The sequence below is a fragment of the Ambystoma mexicanum genome, chromosome 9 (genome assembly GCF_040938575.1).
Source record: "Ambystoma mexicanum isolate Mex_15411 chromosome 9, UKY_AmexF1_1, whole genome shotgun sequence".
NCBI lineage: Eukaryota > Metazoa > Chordata > Amphibia > Caudata > Ambystomatidae > Ambystoma > Ambystoma mexicanum.
In genome coordinates this window covers 585,094,988-585,116,639 of record NC_090931.1, presented here as the reverse complement: position 1 = coordinate 585,116,639, position 21,652 = coordinate 585,094,988, and the positions used below count along the sequence as shown (strand labels likewise).

Genomic DNA, 21,652 nt, shown 5'->3' with positions numbered 1-21,652 from the left:
TGTCCTTGCGGCATGCACTATGTAGGCAAAATGAAGAGAATGGCCAAAACACGTTGGAATGAGCATTGCTCATGTATAAGAAACACCAATATGAACTCGACGGTAGCAAGACATTGGTTAGAAAATAAACACGATTTGTCACAGATAAGATTTCAAATCATGGAAGTGGTGAAGATGAGGAATCCACATGAGGATGTCAACACCAAGCTGGATCAAAGAGAAACATTTTGGATTGACAAATTGGGGAGTATGAAACCATTTGGCATGAACAAAGAGATCAACTACCAATGCTATTTGTAATTATGCTAAAACAACACATGTCTGGTTAATAGAAACTTATGCTGAATGGACCTATCTGAGGCTGACATTAATGTCACTAAATATGCTAAGAACATGACATGTTCGCCTAGGTGACTTAATGTTGCACTGATTTTCCTGAGATGTACAAGAGATAAATGTAAACATGTAGCACTATGTATGCTATTCAGTTTTATTATGAGTAGTCACTTGAGTGTGGAGATGACATCATTTATATACAGTGGACATTGATACCAACCCAGCACACCGGGTGCTTCTAGTGTAAGTCACCTGTTAGTCATCTGCCAGTGATAGTGCTATCTTTTGTGACCTCCACATGACAAGCAGTATCTTTGTGTATTTACTTTAGACAATGTAGAAAAATCAAGATTCATTAGCGCTATTAATCACATTGTGTTATGAAATTAGAATATCAGATTTTGCCTTGTGATGTTAACATCATACCATGCCCATGGCATTGCTTTCTAGGGATACATTATTATAGCCTCCCTAAAGCACATGATTATTTTGTTACCGTAGAAGTTAGGTAACTCATGCACACTAATTGGTAATTAGCTATACCAATGTTTTGTATTTCACGTGAATGTTCCAAAGCGTTTTGGGACATTCACATACAATATAATTACACGCAATACACTCTGATGCATTAAACACAGTTTCTTTAAATAATAATGTACATTTCAGTGGCAGGCCCGTCCCTGCAATCGCTTTTCGAGCGAGGCTGGGACCTAACACCGCTGAGTCATGACACGCCTACGGGCGAGTCTGACTCATATGTCTTTCGCCAGTTACCATAACAATGCTTAAAAACAGCTGAGAGCAGGACGCACGCGAGCACTGCAGGGTTCGGAGACCAAGGAACAAGGGAGAAGGTAAGCAGAGGACGCCACTCAGATGTAATAGTATAGTTTGCAACTACATTGACAGGCACAATTAAAAACAGCTGAGAGCAGGACGCACGCGCGCACTGCAGGGTTCGGAGACGAAGGAACAAGGGAGAAGGTAAGCAGAGGACGCCACTCAGATGTAATAGTATAGTTTGCAACTACATTGACAGGCACAATTACTATTTAAACACTAATTGAACGTGTATGAATTCCTTTAAGGACATTTACTTGAATCTAGAGTACCTCCTTCGTTACACGAACACGGCAGACACATCTACTTTCAAGTAAGTGTTTTGCTCGTGTCGTCAAAGAACTGGAAAAATAATAGTTTGTTTGAATTAGTTTATAAATTGAGATTTATTACGCTTTAGGAATCACGATTTTGAATGGACTGCAAACACACAGCAAACTACGTTCAGGTATTTTCAAATATATATAACCTCTGAAGTAACACAATTCAGCATAAATGATGTATACAAAGGTTGTGTGTTAAAACTGATTTACAGTTTTTTCCTGTTTTTTCTTTTACTTTTCATTCACCAATAGACGATTGGAATGATGGTATGTAACACATATGTATTCAATTGTTCATCTTTTTTTCACAAACGGATTACTGAAACCTTGGTACATTCTATTACCACATATTATTTATTTTTATGCACATACATGTAATTTTTTGTAATTTCTTTGGCACTATTGCTATAATTGTAATTTTGATGCTAATTATGATGGCTAGTGGAGAGAACAGCCCTGATGAAGGAGATTGTATTCTCCAAAATGCATTGGCAATATTAAAGTTCTCAATAGTATAGTTTGCAACTACATTGACAGGCACAATTAAAAACAGCTGAGAGCAGGACGCACGCGCGCACTGCAGGGCAACTTGTAACTCCAGCAGACATACAGAATTGGCATCTGCAGGGAAAGGACTTTGCAGTAAAGGACAACTTATTGTATTTCCAAGAACGATTATACCTACCTACCTACCCAGCACAGATTTACAGAAAAAAGTAATCTCTTGTTATCACGATTCTTTAATGGAAGGTCATCCCGGTATGGCCAAGACCTCAGAAAAGATCAAGCGCTACTTCTGGTGGCCGTCTTGGAAAAAAGATATCAGAGACTTTATAATGTCCTGTGGAGTATGCGCCCAAAACAAGAGTCAAAAGGAAAGACCAGCAGGCCTCTTACGCCCTATTGACATCCCACCTCGCCCTTGGCATACGCTTTCTATGGACTTCATCACCGATCTACCTCCATGCTCCGGATACAATACGATTCTAGTAATCGTGGACTTATTCTCCAAGATGGCGCATTTCATTCCGCTCAAAGGCTTGCCAACAGCAGCAACTCTGGCCCGAGAATTTCTCGAAAACATCGTCCGACTACACGGTTTTCCTTCGGTTCTAATTTCGGATCGAGGTAGTCAATTTATTTCTCATTTTTGGCAAAGTTGCTGTCGGTCGGCTCAAATTGATGTGAGACTATCGACCAGTCACCACCCTCAGACCGACGGACAAACCGAGAGGACCAATCAAACTCTGGAACAGTATTTACGCTGCATGCTGCAACAAACTGAAAAAACTTGGAAAGACATCCTTTGGATAGCCGAATATGCCTACAATAACTCTGTCCATTCGGGAACTGGGAAAACACCGTTTTTTCTTTTGTACGGCAGTCACCCTCGAACCTCGGAGTTGGACCCCCTCCAAGATCTTGAAACACCAGCAGTAGACTACCTGCATTCTACAATCACCCAAGCCTTTAAGGAAGCTGTTTCTCACCTTCAAAGGGCTAAAGAACAATACAAGAAAGGAGCAGATCAACATCGGAAGGAAGCCCCTCAATATCAAGTAGGGGACCAAGTCTGGTTATCCACCAAATATCTACCTCTAAAAGGGCCACGCACATTCAACCCAAGATACCTTGGTCCCTATTCCATCACTACCATAGTAAACCCAGTAGCGGTCAAGTTGGACTTGCCCCCGCACATGAAGATACATCCGGTCTTCCACGTCTCTCTATTAAAACCCGTGCAACCTCAAACCCGACTAACTAAATCTCCAAAACCCATCCTAGTTGATGGAGAACTCGAGTTTGAAGTCAAAAGCATTCTGGACTCCAAGATCTCCAAATCTAAACTATTTTACCTAATTGACTGGAAAGGCTACGGCCCCAAGAGAGATCCTGGGAACCTGCTGAATATGTCCACGCTCCTCGCCTAATCAAAAGATTTCACCGAACATTTCCTGACAAGCCAAAACCCCCGGAGAAGCCCGGTTTGGGAGGGGCCTTGAGGGGGGGTACTGTCATGATCTCTGCTTCCAAAAGGTCAGGGTTTTCCCAACTCCCTTGAAAGCAGATCCATAACCCAGGTTCCGAGTGCCAACCAGTCCCAATTGGGACCTTTTGGACCCAGTCCTGGCGCCAGTGGCACCAGGCTCATAAATATGCCCAGTCCCAGCGCTGGAAGCGCCGGGCTCATAATGCTTGGGTGGACTTACCTGCAGCAGACCATGCTGCTTACTTGCCTGCCAGTTGAGCCTCTGATCCTCTTCTGTTTGGAACTACTTTTCCTGTTGGGTGGGGCAGGAGCCACTCCCTAGATTCAGAACACTGGAACTCTTCTGGAAGGCAGGAACTCTTTTCTTACCTAGGCGTGGCTGTGGAAGGAGACACCTAAGCACTACAGGAGGCTATTTAAACCACACCCGGTGGATGAATCTTGCTTTGCGTTATTCTGCATCCTCTGCAGCAGAACGCTCATCGTGTCTTCTGCATCGGATCCTGGGCCTAAGGAAAAAAGGCTTACCATCCTGAATCCAGTCTTCAGCAACACCTATAAAGACAAGAAAGAACAGGTTAGCATTCCGGCATCTGAAAGACAAAGGCTTACCTACTCTTCGTGCGCTCCGGAGGTCTTCACACTGCATTCCGGCATCTGAAAGACAAAAGCTTACCAACTCTTCGCACGCTCCGGAGGCCTTCGGCGCTGCATCCCGCATCTGAAAGACAAAACAAGGTGCGTTTAAAGACATTGGGGAACTTTAATACTCACGTGCCATTACTCCTTTCCACATCAAACCCAGTGGGTATTCCGGCACCCTGCAGCCGCTCCGAACTCGTACCTGCAAAATAAAAAGACAGTTAGAGCGCATCGTGAAGCAGGCAACAAGCGCTTACTTACGTGCTTCCAGGCGCTTCTATTCATCACACGGACTCCATCTTCAACTCACTTCAGCCCATCATCCGCCTTCGCCGGAACCCTGCAAAACAAGAGACATCATTACTAAAGACTTTAAAGACAATAGAATTACTCGAAACTTACCGTTCGTGCAGTAAACGACGGACAGCAGTCCTCTGAAGTCAAGAGGCCTGCGCTACCTACCCAGTGAAGAAACTGGTTACAGCACCCTGCCCCGAGGCAGATGGAGAGCTCGGCATTCACTTACCTAAGGTGAGAGCGTTAACCTTTGGGGGTCTACAGGAGAGCAAAAAGGGAAGAGATAGGGACACCCCAATAACCCCAGTTCGTTAATCCCATATTTTCTATCTGCAGACATCTCACTCTTGAAGTCAGGCATACAGTGCACAGAGGTCCAGCCCAAAGAGCCAACCGGGTGCTACACATCACCTTTGAAGATACGGTAGTTGCCCAGTCAAGACCGGCGCCTCTGCGAGAATCAGGTGAGCGTTACATTTTTGGAAGAAGTGTTGTCAACTAGCACAAATAGATGTGAGGTTATGCACCAGCCACCACCCCTAGACCGACGGACAAACCGAGAGAACCAATCAGACTCTCGAGCAATATCTTCGGTGCATGTTACACCAATCTGAGTTTAATTGGAAAAACATCCTTTGGATCGCAGAATATGCATACAACAATTCAGTGCATTCTGGAACCGGACAAACTCCTTTTTATACTTTGTATGGTCACCATCCTCGGACCTCTGACCTAGATCCACCTCTGACCCTGGAAATGCCCGCAGTAAATCATCTGCATTCCACAATAACCCGAGCCTTCAAAGAAGCTGCAACTCATTTACAGCAAGCCAAGAAAAAGTATAAAGAAAACGCCGATTTGCACCGAAGTAAAACTCCTCCTTACCAAGTAGGAGACCAGGTATGGCTAGCAACGAAACATTTACCCCTCAAGGGCCCGCAAACCTTCAATCCCAGATTCATAGGACCTTATCCCTTCAAGGCTATAATCAATTCCGTGGCCTTTAAACTGGATTTACCGTCCAACATGCGTATTCATCCAGTTTTTCATGCATCACTTTTGAAGCCAGTACAACCAGGGACAAAGACTGTCCAAGCCTCCAGACCCAGTTCAAATTGAAGGGGAATTGGAATTCGAAGTTAAAGACATTTTAGACTCCAAGGTGTTAAGGTCGAAACTCTTCTATCTTGTTGACTGGAAGGGATATGGACCTCAGGAGAGATCGTGGGAGCCTAGTAACCATGTTCACGCACCTCGATTAATACAAAGGTTCCACTGGAGATTTCCGAACAAGCCAAAACCCCCGGAGGGAACAAACTTGGGAGGGGCCTTGAGGGGGGGTACTGTCATGATGCCTACCTCCAAGGAGCCAGGTCCAACCCAGCAACCCCAGAGGCAGGCATCATTCCCCCCAGGGAAGTGCCAGCGGGCCCAAGCTGGGGCCCTTTGGACACAGTCCTGGCCCCTTAGGCGCCAGGCTCATGTTGGACCCCTGTCCTGGCGCCTTAGGCGCCAGGCTCATAAAGCTAGACATGTGTTTTAATGTGCACTTACCTGAAGCAGACCATGCTGCTACATCCAGGCCCTCTTGAGGCCTGAATGGAACTGCTTTACCTGTGGGACTACTTTCCACCTGGGTGTGGTCCGGGAAGGATACATACCTGATCGGTGGAAGGATACATACCTGGAACTTCTTCCAAAGCTATTTAAACCACGAACGATCAGCAACTCACGCTTCGCGTTGTTCTGCTCCTCGCAGCTGGACGCTCACCGTGTCAGCTCCTGCATCTGGACTTCAGCCACGCCTGTCAGCATCCTGGGTCGCCTGCAAAGGGAGATAAGAGAGAATTGGGGAGAAAGAAGACCTTACCTGCTAAAGCTGCATCACGGAGACATCACACCGACGATCCTGAAAGGGAAGACATAATTTTAAAAGCATTTCGCTTCGATCGCTGCAGCGCTGCATTTCACTCACCTTTCCTGGGCGCCTCCATCTTCAGCAGCGATCATCCGGATCCGCACCCACTTCCCAGAGCCTAGAGAGAAAAAGACAAGAAAACAAGGTGGGAGAAGGAAGGGAATAGGAAAAGCTCAGTTTCCTTCTAAGACTTACCTGTTGGGACATTCCCATTTCATTTCGGGTCCTGCCGCTTCCTGGCATTCCGGACCCCGGCCCCTATGGGGAAAAAAGACAAAGACATTGAATGAGTGAATGCAAAGACATTACCTGAACGCTCATCCAGAACTTACCTGTCATTTACTGGAACTGCACGTTTCACTTCGGGTCGGCGCCATATCTCCGGCATTCCGAACCCCGGCACCTAAGGGGAAAAAGACATAAGCATTAGCGCTTGCTGCAATAAGACAATGAACATTATTATTAAGCTTGAACTTTTGAACGTGCAACAGAACTCTTACAGCGCCTCACCTGAATAGTCAAGTTTATTTTGAACTCCCATCAAACCTCAATCCAGTGAAGTAACTGGGTTTCAACGCGCCCCTGCATCAGAAGCAGGATGGAGAACTCATCCTTCCAGACCCTAAGGTGAGACTTCACGGGGAATCGTGGAAGGGTATCGTGGAGGGTTGGAAGGGAGTGGGAGGCTTGAGCATTATTCCGTCAGTAGGTAATACTCCCTTTTCACGCACAGGGGAATATTCCTGCGAGCCAGAAAAGCCAGAGTAAAGGGGCCCTTCCTGTCCATCTTCAGAGTCCTGCGCTTCACCATTGAAGAAGCATCAGCACTCGAAGCCAGACCTGTGCCTCCGTGGGAATCAGGTGAGCGTGACAACCCACACCAAATCTGTTGGTTGTCTCCATGACCATCAGTCGGGCTTTAGAGCATCAAGAGGCACGGAAACTGCTCTTCTGAACACCTGTGAAAACCTGCTATCAAACCTTGGCTTAACTCTCCCTCTGTCCTCATTCTTCTTGACCTCTCCTCTGCTTTCAATACGGTAACCATAGCATCCTGATCTCCTGTCTCTGTGAGACCCTGGGCATCAATGGTAAAGCCTTGGCGTGGCTAGCATCCTTTCTCTCTTACCGTCCTTCCCAGGTAGAACTTGGTTCCTTTCTCTCCGCTATCACTCTCTCTCTAATTGTGTGTGTCCCCCAGGGATCTAATCTATCCCCTGGTTTTTGCAATGTCTACATTGCCCCTTTGACCCACATGATCTCTGCTTTCACCTCCAACTTTCAGTGTTATGCGGATGACACACAACTCTTTTTCAGGCAACCCTCTCCCTCCTCCTCCTCCTCGCTCATCCCTGACTGTCCGCAATTCAGTCCTGGTGTGCTGCTAATGATCTCTGCCTTAATTCCAGTAAGACAGAGATGATCCTCATAGGGACCCCAGCTCCCATTTTCCACATTTGCTCTGGCCAACCACCATTGGTCCTACACCCTCACCCACTAGTGAGGCAAAAAATACAGGGGTCATTTTCAACTCTACTCTCTCCTTCTCTTCTCACATCTCGGACATGTCCAAAAAGACCCACTACCAACTGCACCTCCTCAGAGGTATTCTACCTTTTCTCACCTTCCCCCAAAGGCTAACTGTCTCCAGAGCCCTGGTCCTCTCCAGACTGGACTACTGCAACCGTCTCTTTCTCAATCTTCCCACATCTACTCTTCAACCTCTTCAACTTACCCAGAACAGAACTGCAAGACTTATCTTTGACCTCAAGCCAAGGAACTGCATCTCTCCGGTGCTGAAATCCCTCCACTGGCTCCCCCTGGCTGCAAGGATCAAGTTCAATTCCCTATGCATAGTCCACAAGTGTTTCTGGGGCCGGGTTTGGGTAAAGAAGATTACGACTCAATATTAACAGAAATAAACAACCAACTCAAGAATTATAAAAGAGAGCTTGAACAGAAGAAGATTTGCAAATTTAAAAGAGATACATATGACTATTTAAATTAAGAAGTCTATTCATGGATGGACAAATGGACAAATATGGACCAAGACCTACTACTAGACCAAGAACTAATCCTCAAAACCAGTCGGATAGCACGTCTAGCTCAGATACAGATTTGTCAAAAGACAAACAAGATCAAGGGAGTACAACTAACATCCCGGAAGATATAAGAGCAACAACCAGTACAGAGGCAACCCTCGCAAGAAGGGAGGAACAATTAAATATTAGGACGGAAGCTTTTTTAGGAGCACGTCGAAAAGAACGCGACGGGGTAAAAGAAAGTCAAAGGGAAGGCCCACAAACGAGGCAACAGCAGAAGAAAACCTAGTGATAAACATTTCAAATTGTCCACTTACAAGATCTGAGACCCACACATTACAAAGAGGTTTAAGCTTTGTTCCCACGTATGGAACTACCTTATTTGACAGTAAGATAGAATTGTTTAAATCCATAAGGAAGCTCAAGCTTAAGGTGTTTTTTGAAGAACTTGAAATGGATGGCCAAACAACAAAAACAGATAATGAATATGACTATCAGGAATTTAAGGTAAAGAGTCAGTTTACACCACCAATCATTGTCCCATCATTTGAGATTATCCAAAGGAAGGTGACGAAAGAACTAGAAAAACTGAATTTTAAACACCCGACTCACAAGAATCTCAAACCACACGAGCTTAAATTGATCAAGAATTTATATAGCACTAAGGAAATTACTATATGCCCTGCAGACAAGGTGTGAGCACTGGTGATAATGAATACAAGTGACTACGAAGAAGAGTGTTGGAGACAACTTAGAGATACGAACATATACGCTACACTTGATGCGGACCCTACAGTGAGTATTCGTAATAACTTAGAAGAACTCTACATAAAGCTCTCAATACTTTCAAATTTTTGCTGAGTCAACATCCTCGTATTCCCAATTTTTACACCATCCCAAAGATTCACAAAAATGCTCAACATCCACCAGGAAGGCCTATTGTGGCAGGTATCGATAGTATCTTACAGCCATTAGGGAAATACATCGATTTCTTTCTTCAACCTATCATTCAACAGGCTCAAACCTATCTTAAAGATACTATGCACTTTCTTAAGAAATTGATGGGTAATCCTTTCAGACAGGACAGCATCTTGTTAACGATAGACGTAACTAGTCTATACACATCAATACCACATGATTTGGGACAAGAAGCCATTGAATGGATACTTCTATCAACACCTGACATTCAAGCACAGGAAGAATTCATTTTAATATTACTTCATTTCATAGCAGAAAACTCTTATTTTCAATTCAAAGATACATTTTTTCTTCAGGTCTCCGGAACAGCTATGGGGGCAACGATGGCTCCCACTTATGCCAATTGTTTCATGTTCAAATTCGAAATGGATCATATACTCACAAATGACAGATGGAAACAATCAATACACCTATGGACCAGATTCATAGATGATATCTTTGGTATCTGGATAGGCCCAAGTGAAGAATTGAAGGAGTTTATTGAGCATCTTAACACAATAGACCCACGGATTCAGTTCACTTATAAAAGTTCAATAACGGAGATTCATTTTTTGGATGTACTTGTAAAGAAAAAAGAAACAGGGTTTGGCACATAGTTGTATCGTAAAGAAACAGATAGGAACAACCTACTTCACCGGCTTAGTTTTCATCAACAAAGTTTACTCAAAAATCTACCATTCAGTCAGATGTTACGCATCAAAAGGATTGTCAGTGATCCTTCTGAATATGAGAGAGAACATGCATATATGTGCAAAAAATTCCAAACACGAGGGTATACAGAAAAAGATATATATCAAGCAAAAGAGAGGATCAACTCTATAAGTCGAGAAACCATTCTGAACCCCGTAGAGAAGAATAAGGATCCACCCAACTTAGTGTATGTGTCCAAATTGTTAACACAGAGTCAACAGATTAAAAATATCATTAAAAAGAACTGGCCCATATTAACTTGTGACACAAGGGTGAAACATTTATTTAAAGAACTGCCTACATTTGCTTATCAACGTATTAGGAATTTGCTTGATGAACTTGTTTCTAACAGACCACCAATAAAAAGTCTCAGTACTGAAAGGAAAGGAACCTTCCCATGTCTTCACTGTAGGAACTGTAACTTTGTTATCAAAGGAGATATTGTCAGTCATTCACGTACTGGACAGAAGATCAAACTCAAAGATTTTGCCACATGTGACAGCATTAATATTATATACTTGTTTAAATGTCCTTGCGGCATGCACTATGTAGGCAAAATGAAGAGAATGGCCAAAACACGTTGGAATGAGCATTGCTCATGTATAAGAAACACCAATATGAACTCGACGGTAGCAAGACATTGGTTAGAAAATAAACACGATTTGTCACAGATAAGATTTCAAATCATGGAAGTGGTGAAGATGAGGAATCCACATGAGGATGTCAACACCAAGCTGGATCAAAGAGAAACATTTTGGATTGACAAATTGGGGAGTATGAAACCATTTGGCATGAACAAAGAGATCAACTACCAATGCTATTTGTAATTATGCTAAAACAACACATGTCTGGTTAATAGAAACTTATGCTGAATGGACCTATCTGAGGCTGACATTAATGTCACTAAATATGCTAAGAACATGACATGTTCGCCTAGGTGACTTAATGTTGCACTGATTTTCCTGAGATGTACAAGAGATAAATGTAAACATGTAGCACTATGTATGCTATTCAGTTTTATTATGAGTAGTCACTTGAGTGTGGAGATGACATCATTTATATACAGTGGACATTGATACCAACCCAGCACACCGGGTGCTTCTATTGTAAGTCACCTGTTAGTCATCTGCCAGTGATAGTGCTATCTTTTGTGACCTCCACATGACAAGCAGTATCTTTGTGTATTTACTTTAGACAATGTAGAAAAATCAAGATTCATTAGCGCTATTAATCACATTGTGTTATGAAATTAGAATATCAGATTTTGCCTTGTGATGTTAACATCATACCATGCCCATGGCATTGCTTTCTAGGGATACATTATTATAGCCTCCCTAAAGCACATGATTATTTTGTTACCGTAGAAGTTAGGTAACTCATGCACACTAATTGGTAATTAGCTATACCAATGTTTTGTATTTCACGTGAATGTTCCAAAGCGTTTTGGGACATTCACATACAATATAATTACACGCAATACACTCTGATGCATTAAACACAGTTTCTTTAAATAATAATGTACATTTCAGTGGCAGGCCCGTCCCTGCAATCGCTTTTCGAGCGAGGCTGGGACCTAACACCGCTGAGTCATGACACGCCTACGGGCGAGTCTGACTCATATGTCTTTCGCCAGTTACCATAACAATGCTTAAAAACAGCTGAGAGCAGGACGCACGCGAGCACTGCAGGGTTCGGAGACCAAGGAACAAGGGAGAAGGTAAGCAGAGGACGCCACTCAGATGTAATAGTATAGTTTGCAACTACATTGACAGGCACAATTAAAAACAGCTGAGAGCAGGACGCACGCGCGCACTGCAGGGTTCGGAGACGAAGGAACAAGGGAGAAGGTAAGCAGAGGACGCCACTCAGATGTAATAGTATAGTTTGCAACTACATTGACAGGCACAATTACTATTTAAACACTAATTGAACGTGTATGAATTCCTTTAAGGACATTTACTTGAATCTAGAGTACCTCCTTCGTTACACGAACACGGCAGACACATCTACTTTCAAGTAAGTGTTTTGCTCGTGTCGTCAAAGAACTGGAAAAATAATAGTTTGTTTGAATTAGTTTATAAATTGAGATTTATTACGCTTTAGGAATCACGATTTTGAATGGACTGCAAACACACAGCAAACTACGTTCAGGTATTTTCAAATATATATAACCTCTGAAGTAACACAATTCAGCATAAATGATGTATACAAAGGTTGTGTGTTAAAACTGATTTACAGTTTTTTCCTGTTTTTTCTTTTACTTTTCATTCACCAATAGACGATTGGAATGATGGTATGTAACACATATGTATTCAATTGTTCATCTTTTTTTCACAAACGGATTACTGAAACCTTGGTACATTCTATTACCACATATTATTTATTTTTATGCACATACATGTAATTTTTTGTAATTTCTTTGGCACTATTGCTATAATTGTAATTTTGATGCTAATTATGATGGCTAGTGGAGAGAACAGCCCTGATGAAGGAGATTGTATTCTCCAAAATGCATTGGCAATATTAAAGTTCTCATGGATATATCATCCTAGCATGGTCATGTGCTATCTTCCTTAGCAGGGTATAATGTTACCACTAATATTAAGCAATAACATGAATTAATTCAGCAATCAACAATCAATCGTAAAATATACTGACTCAACTTGAACTGAAATTCACAGAATATGCTTTACGTGCATTAATTAAGTACTAGTAACCTCTATCTGAGGCACACAAAGAGAGAGCAACCGTTTCACAAGGTGTGACACACCCTGCTTTCTGCAATAGCCTGGGGCCGGGGGCCCCACTATCTACAATTCTCTCTTCCCAAGTACTCTCCTTCCAGAGCCCTCCGCTCGGCCTCCTCCAACTCCCCGTGATTGAGCCGCTTATCCAAACAGAGATTTGGGGGTAGATCCTTATCCTCTGTAGGTTCCTCCCTCTGGAACAGCCTATGTGCCTCTCTCCATCTTGAGCCGGACCTCCTTAAGCTCCGGAAACTCCTCAAGACATTCCTCTTCTCTTCCTCTTTCTCTCTCCCTCTCCCCTGCTAACCTCCTTTCTCTTCTTTCCGGCTTTCCTCCTTCGTTCTCATCCCCAACCTGTTCAGTCAGCTGAATGGTTGCCTGGTGCACCTCCAGAGCCTCTAAGGTCTCAAGCTCCCCCACCAGTGCTGCACTTTCTTCCGGGCCTCCGCACTCTGCTTGCATTACTGCACTCGGAATTTGTTCCATGAGAATGGCACCCACTCTGCACTTAACCCTGGCCCGGGTGCACTTGTCCTGCCACTCCCTCACACTTCTTTTTGCTTATTTGCACAACATTGAATGTACTAGTCTTAACAAGTTTATCTGTCCTGTCTCCCTCTTGCTCCCCTCCTCAGCTTTGCTGTGCCAGCATGCAGAGGTGCATTGATGAACAACATTTTGTCTTGTATTCTCTTCTCCCCTATCCCCCGCACATCTCCCCTCACTTTTGTCTCACACTTATTCTAGCAGAAATGCCCTGACCTAGTATGCTAGTTATTACTGTTGGGTCATTCGGAATCTTCAAGGACTACGAATGACAACAATATCCCCTTGTTCCCTTCCCGCCTTGAAGCACTTCACTTATGTATAAGAGCTTTACAAATAAACAATTACAATTACAATGCCATCACGTGAATACTGATTCGAAATTGCCAACCTTAAAGTCCAACTTCAAAGACATCGCTTGAATGTTGATATAATCACCTCGACTATGTCCATATTATTGGACCATGTTTATGTAATTCAAATACAGACACAATTTAATATTAGGCTGTGATGCGGCACCACGACGTGTGACATCACGATTAATAACAAACATGATGTCATGACCAGGCCGACTCACTAGAATGACGTGGTCTAAATAGCTGCCATTTTGGACCGTGAGCAAACCACATGGAGAAGAGATGGGGATAGAGGCACTCCGAAACCAGTCCAGTGGGTAATTTGTCATCCTCTTTAAACAGACCAACAGAAATAGGCATACATTCAGCCATCCATAATATAGAGTTGAGCATGAAAGAAGGATAACTCCCGCGTCTTTTACCAATACTTTTTTCTAATAGATTATTTGGACACATGAATCCAGTGGATTTTTTATGCATTAAGACTTCAATTTTGACAAAGTTGGGCAACGGGACAATCTATCAATAAGTGGGTTTGCCTGGCAGCATCATAATGCCTTTCTTAATTTTTGATGTTTCAAGATTTTAAAACACATTTATCCATGCCTACCCCTACAGGGTGATGATTAAAATCCAGACTAAGGGTGAAATTCACATAATGTTTTTAAAATTCTCCATGGAAACATAAAGATATAGGTAAGCACTAACTTTATGTTAAAAATTCTATACAGTAAATAGTCTTATACAGTCAACTAAAGTAGGACAGTCCTCATGATCTTATATCATTTTTGTTATAGAAAAGGGACTGTGAAGACTACGAGACTGTGGCTTGTGAAAACTTACCTGAAGCAGGCACATGGTATAAACTAGCCAGGTGAAAAATACCTTTTTTCGTATTAGAGACGACAAATGTTCTATGAAGTTTGAAGATTGGAAACTAAAAATATTGATGGCTGTATCCTAATTTATTCTTTAGATACCATTGAAAACTCACTGAAGAAAAAAATTATCAGCTCCCGAAGAAGGGAATTTCTGGAAATGGACAAAGCTAATTTTATGTTTGAATTGTTTCATCCTTAAATTATGGTTTTGATTTCTTGACCATTTTACCTAAAAGACTAATTAAATAAGAATACTTATTAACAATTCTGGTAAATTACCAGTATTTAATTTTTGACTATCTTTGCAGACAGTACCATAGGTGTGTGGGGGATTCAAGTGTCCATCTACATAGGACACAGTTTGTTTCCTTTTTTTTTTTAACGTCCCGATTGAGGTCACTCATTAGGTGAGTTACTAATAAAGAGGTATTCTTTTCTTTTGCCCAGGAAAAAGGATCCACTGTCAGCTGGTATTTTTCACTGAAATGGGTTACCCCCTGCACAAACATAGGCTCACAACACAGCAAGAATGTTTTACACACCAACAAGAGCATTCTCATCTTTCACCAGTCAGAAAAACTCTCAAGAGCTTAAAAAGAAGAATTCAGTTACAATACATTGATGTCTCTGACAGAATCTTCGGAGTAGCAAAGGTGAGCAATCTCTCGAGCTTTGTTGTGGCACTCTTAGAATTCTGAGGAATCTGTCATTATAGACATCTCTTGTTCCAGAATACTGAACGAAGACCCTTGGAGGATGCTGGTGTCCTTCTCCCATCAGCTGAGAACCAGCTGCAGATGGTTCGGAATTGGATGCTGATGAATCAGACAACAGACAAAGTTCAAACAAAAGATATGTATTAACTTAAATGTCAGGATGGTTATAGGCCTAACTTGCCCTATGCTAAGGTGGGATTTCCCTACCTGAACAAAACTAGGGAAAGTCTGAGTCAAAGAGTTTAACTTAATAGTTTGTTTGTGTCCAAAGCTTACAAAGCCTATCCTTGACCTCACCACTAGAACAAATAAATGTGTAGGGATGTCAAAGTCAAATTAGACAGTGTTAAACTTAAAGTTCTGAGCTTCTCCCAGCTCACAGCTTCATCTCAGCTCCCCTTCCCCAAGCATAAGAAAGTTCCATTAAAAAGAGTCTTGACGTTTACCTATCTTCAGTTCAAAGCAATATAGTTCAGAGTCACTCCTGGGGTTCCCTTCCCCAAGTTTCTAATACCACACACCAAACAAAAGGAGGTCTTGAGACTCCAATCCTAAGACACCACATAAACTTGCCAAGCCTCAGGGTTCCCTTCCCCAAGACTTCAATGTCTCACACAGGTTCCTTGTTCCTTGCTCCTGTGCAGAAATTACCTACAATTGCTTCCCTTCACTGCTTTTGGGATTTTGGTGTGCTGTTTGGGCTCCTCTGGTTTCTCCTTAGCCACCTTGTGACTCTGCCACCACTTGTCACAAACCCCTTTTCGAATGGTAGTCTTGTCACACTTTATTAACTCCTTAAGGTTCACTGTTTAGGCTTTCTTCATTGTGCAGCAATCATTTAATGTTATTCAATAGCAGTTCAAAGTTTTAAGACAGTCTTATGTTGCTAAATTATATTCAACTTCAAGATTTGAATTTGTTCATTGTGCAACATATACTAAGTATTCAGTGTTTTACTGGTTTGCTTCAATGTTACATTTCTCTTTTTAGTTCGGTGTTCAATATGCATTTACGTTTGAGTTCATTTGTTGTGCAAAAGGCACTATATTCAGCTTCATTCAGTATTCAGTGTTCAGTGTTTTGCTGGTTCGCTTCAATGTTAACTTTCACTGTTAGTTCAGTATTCAATGTGTGTTGCTTTTCGGTATTTTCATTATTTTGTTGAAGACTTTCGAAAATGTTCCTTTTAGGTTCAGGCCCACTTCAACAAACTCAATTAGTTCAAAAAGGAAGAATTTATAACATTTTGGGAAGACTTTTGAAAACGTGCTTGCTTCTTTAACAAGGCACGCAACCACTATGTTACATTGTACCAGTGTCGGGCCCCATTGACAATAGTGGTTAACTTCATGAGACTCATGGTTACACTAACACTGGATTTCTCGCTCTGAAAAACTCACTGGCTCACTTTGAAGTCTTCTTCTGTATCGCGCAGGCTATGAACTTGGCGGGTTACTTCCAGGGGCGTCCCTCTGCCCCTCTTGACACTCTCACACTCTTGCAGTACCATAGGAGAACACGCAGTCCTTTAAAAGGAAGGAAGGATGACCCCTCATCTGGTCTCCTTCTTTTGCCTCACCCCTGCACCACAGACCCCCTGCTCCCACTTCATACTCACCAGGACCCTCAGCTGCTGTTATCAGGTAATATTATCCCCACTAATAATATCGCCATGTATATGGTCGTCGGGAACAGCCATAGGCGATATTATTAGTGGGGATACATTTTGCGGTAAATGGGAGCGTGGGTTGCAGGGGTGTCCCCCGCTCACTTTAAAATAATATGTGGGCTGCAGGGGTTTTCCCCCGCAGGTTCAATGTGTTAATATCGCTGCAAAAATACGGCACAATTCTTATATGGCGATATATTTGCGGGATATTAACACATGGAACCCAGCTGTTACGGTCCTTGGTATGCTTCTACCGCTGCAGCACGGCTCACCACAGCTCCCATCAGCGTCTCACCTCTCTCTATTCTCCTTCCTGCACACACCCCTTTTATGCAGCCGAGTTGTGTAAAGGGGTTGCAGATGTGAGTCCTTTTCATTAATTGCCTGACTATAGTTGGCTTGTTAACAAGACATGCCTGACCTTTGCAATGGTACTCCTCTGAGGCCCTTTTCTTTGTCTCAGTACCAATGTGGTGCATGTTGGTGTGCATATCTCCTAGTTGCCCTTCCTCGTCCCAGTACTATCAAAGGTCATGTGTGGAAAAATGAGGGAGACTCACTTAGAATAGCCCATAAAGGTCGGGGGAGGGTTAAGTTTGTCATCAATGGGAAATGGGGGATACCATGTCTCGTCCAAGGGTTCCCCATTCCCAAGGGCCCTTCATCCAGGTGACCCTCCCTCGCTTGTCCGCCCCCAGGGTCAGGATTCAAGAGTGATGGCCTGTCCCTGGCCATCTGCGCAGAGGATCCATGGGGAGTAGGAGTGACAATACCTTTGGGCTTCTCGCAGCTCTCATATATAGTGGGTTTCCAATTTACAGAGAACAGACTAACCAAGACCAAATTAGCAACAACCATTCACTATGAGAAAAACAGCTGCCAACGTGGTTGCCTTCTGTGTGAAGAAAATGTAAACCATTAAACACAACAGCAAATATCACAATAGATCAAATGAAGGAACCACTGAAAGGTATATCATCATCAGATTCTGGGCTTTCAACCTTACATCAATAGAAGATAAAGCCAAGAAAGTGAAATCGGGGAATGTTTACTCAGCAAACATCATCAAAGAACACACTGAGACTCTACACTCCCTCTTTAGTAGCATTCGGAACAGCATGTTTCAAGAAGGGAGTGAAACCCCTAAAAAATGACATTAATGTGATGAATCTGATAATGTCATCACTAATTTCCCGCAGGTAGCCTCTCCTCATGTGTCCAGGGGATGGCAGCCGCTACCTGATCCTGACCGTGGGTGTGGTTATGCGGGGGAGGATCACATGAGGGGAAGCAACCCTCAAGGGGGAAGACAGGCATCATCAGATGAGACGTGGTATCCCCCTTTTACTTTTAGGGCTATCCCCTCCATTCCTAATGCCTTGAAGGCATATTTTAGTAATCACCTTCAAGAATTTTCAAACTCTGCTGACAGTATCTTTCAATACACATCCTTTGCAATTACTGAGACGAGAAAGAGGGATGGAGTAATGAAGAGAACCAGAAACTGCAAGCCAATGCAGCTGTATAGTGTTTGGAATCAATTGAGCAGTGCCCGGAAGTTTAAAGATGAGAGAGAGAGAGAGAGAGAGAGAGAGAGAGAGAGAGAGCGAGAGAGAGAGAGAGAGAGAGAGAGAGAGAGAGAGAGAGAAAGACAGCGACACTCTGTATCATATGCGGAGCACGAAAGGCGGAGACGCAGAGAAAGACAACAGTGAGGTGTCACCAGGGAGAGAACCGTCCAAATGTATACTGACACCGTTCATAATCCCAGAAACAGGCAAGCCGGGGAACACAGCACAGAGGCCAACCAGCTAATCGGACGCCCGGAGAGACAGCAAACGGTGAAGGAGGAGACAGGACAGACGCGAGGAGTACCCAAACCTCACAGTGAGCCCATTTAAATTACAGATTTGTCCAAATACAACCCAACAAGTAATGCAAAGTAGGCAAAAATAAAATTGCACCCAACCACCTACAAAAACAAAACTAAAGGAGAAGGGTGTTGGCCAACATACATCCGAAAATAAAGAAATACAACAGTGACTGAATGGAAGGGGACTCTGAAACCTCTGACCCCCTCTGAAAGGATTCATGGGTCTTGGTTGATAAGTTATTATTGGACATTGTGTTCCCTAGCGTTGTTCTGTTGTTGAACACTCTCTGAGCAAGGGGTCAATCTACAATAGCACCATTAGGCAATGCCGGTTTTAATTGCATGTTGACGAATCAAGGCTTCAAATGTGCAGAATTTGACATTTTATTCTTTAAAAGGAGCTTGCAGGTGAGTTGAATGTTAATGTAAATGTCATATTAAAGAAACTCAGCTGAGGCAGTCAAAGGTAAAATCATCTGCAGAGTATATAGCTTTCACGCCCTGGCTGGGGTCGGACATGGGGTTTAAGGGCATGCCAGCCTGGGATTTGATAGACCCAAGCGAAGCCAGGGCCTCAGCTCAGGCTGCAGGCTGTTAAAGCCCATTTCCACCCCCAAGCCGGGGCATGGAAGCCATTTGCACCCTGGGATTTCCCGGGGAGCAGGTACTTTTCCTTTTTGTTTTCATCGGACGGGAGATGAGCTCAGCGCAAGCCCATCTCCCATTGAGAAAATAAAAAGTAAAAAAAAATGGCTACCCCCATTAAAATGGAAAAGGGACAGATCCCTTTTCGGATGACGTCAGCCATGGAAAACATGTTCCAAAACGGCCGCCTTCATCTGAAAAGGGACCTAGTCCCTTTTCTTTTTTAATGGTGACGGCTAGATGGGAGGAGCATCAGGGACCAGAGCACAAGGCTCCAGTTCTGCAGGCAAGGTGGGGTAGCGGAAAGGGAAATGGGGCTTTCCAACATGGAGAGGTACAGGGAGAGCCTCCATGTTGCCTCCGCACATCAGAAAAAAGAAAAGAAGAAAACAACACCACTTGGGGAAGTGTCTCAGGTGGCTGGAACAGCAGGCAGGGATTGTGTATTCACACCTGCTGTTCCAGCCACCTGATTGGCAGAGCGCCCTTCCCCGGTGTTCAAATTTAGAAGCTTGCTCAGATTCTTGAAAAATGACTCTCACAGAGACCAACATCCTGCAGGCATGAACGACAAGTATTGGCAAAGCCATCAGTTTTGTCTTTTGTACAGTCAATTTGGGATTTTTTGGCCACTATGTTTAGTCGTCATATTTTCTGCAAAATCATGTCCATAGAGACCAGGACAACTGGATGATCCATACACCAGCCCATCTGCAGATTGTGAAGGCAACTCATTGTATATGCACGCTGTCTAATGCCGATGGTTGGCTTCAGAACCTTCAAAAGTCTCAATTGATTCCATGTCATGCCCTGGGATTCACATTGACCATACTCAATACAGCACATCATAACATATTCCTTCCTCGTTGCTGGCCTCTGAAGCTTCAGGAATGCTTGAGGACTTTATTAGAAACCCACAGTCCTCCTGTATATCTGTACTGTTGCTTCCAGGGGAAGGTGGCTCCTGCACCTGGATGATTCCTTAGGTAAAGCTTTAGCTAAAGCCTCTGGTGAGGACAATCTCAGTTACTTGTCTCCCAAGTCTCTTTAATATGACCAACTGATTCCACTATTTCCTTTGCTAATCAAAAAACTGAAGTGGTGGTTGGGCAGTTCAAACCTAATTACAGGTATGCTCATGTATTCTCTGAGTCCTTAGAAAGTCAAAGTAGATGTGAACAAGAAGAGCTAAGGGAGAACTTTGATGTCAATCTTGGCCATTGGGGATGTGATTTTAGTCCAACGGGATCAAATCATTGAATTAGAGGGAACTACTGGTAGTCTTGTGGGAAATCAAGACATTTTCGCCTGCCCTAGTCTGGTCCGGCAAACTGGTTGTCAGTTTTCAGGGAGGTACATGACTGCTATCATCTCCTTGTGCTGAAGGTCTTCAGTTCACATTCCAACTCCTTCCTGTAGTTCCATAAGACTGGTCCAAGGTCAGGAGGGAAAGAGTACAGGGGATCTTAGTGACACCATGGTGGAGCATGATGCCATGGTTACCCCTGCTGTTCCAAAAGTCTGTGGCCTGAGATGGGAGGTATAATTCTCTCTCCATTCCTACTGAGGAAGCCGGTCCTTCGCAGTGACACTCTAGTCAGACTGAACCTATTGCTATGGCTCCTGGTTGTCAGTTTAATAAATATCAGAATGGGTTGTTTGGTGGGTCCGTGCAGAAGGCATCCACCCTGAAATCCTATTTCGGCACTGGGACGCTTTCACCAAATGTTGTTTTGCCACATGTTGTCAGGTAGTCTTATAAGACACCATGAAATGTTGGAATTTTCTTAGAGAATGAAATTTCTGAGCGCTCTCCTTATTAATCTTGAGAGCTCAACTAGCAGCAAGGCAGCCCAGGGATTCTGCAAAAAGCAGTTTGCTCCTCGCTTTTCCCTCATAGTTTCCCTTTGTTGCATCTTTGGGCACTGCATTTGTCTGATGTTTTGAGAGAACAGTATTTTGCTAAGAATACATTTTAAAAACATATTTCCTTAAAATTGTATGATAAGTTTTTCTAAAAGGACTGTAATGATTTTTATGGTCCATTTTCTGATTGTGTTGCAATATGTAATGGTATTGTATTTTATTTTAATTGTGTTTCAGCTCAAAAGTGGCCTTAAAAGCTAATCAACACGTGAATATTTATAATGTTTACAATATCGC

General features: G+C 43.1%; 1 protein-coding gene across 1 annotated transcript in view; it reads right to left on the bottom strand.

The window, feature by feature from the left end:
* Nucleotides 1-21,652, bottom strand: part of ASPA (aspartoacylase) — a 336,193-nt gene that overhangs the window by 76,059 nt on the left and 238,482 nt on the right. The gene's annotated exons all lie outside the window — the stretch shown is intronic.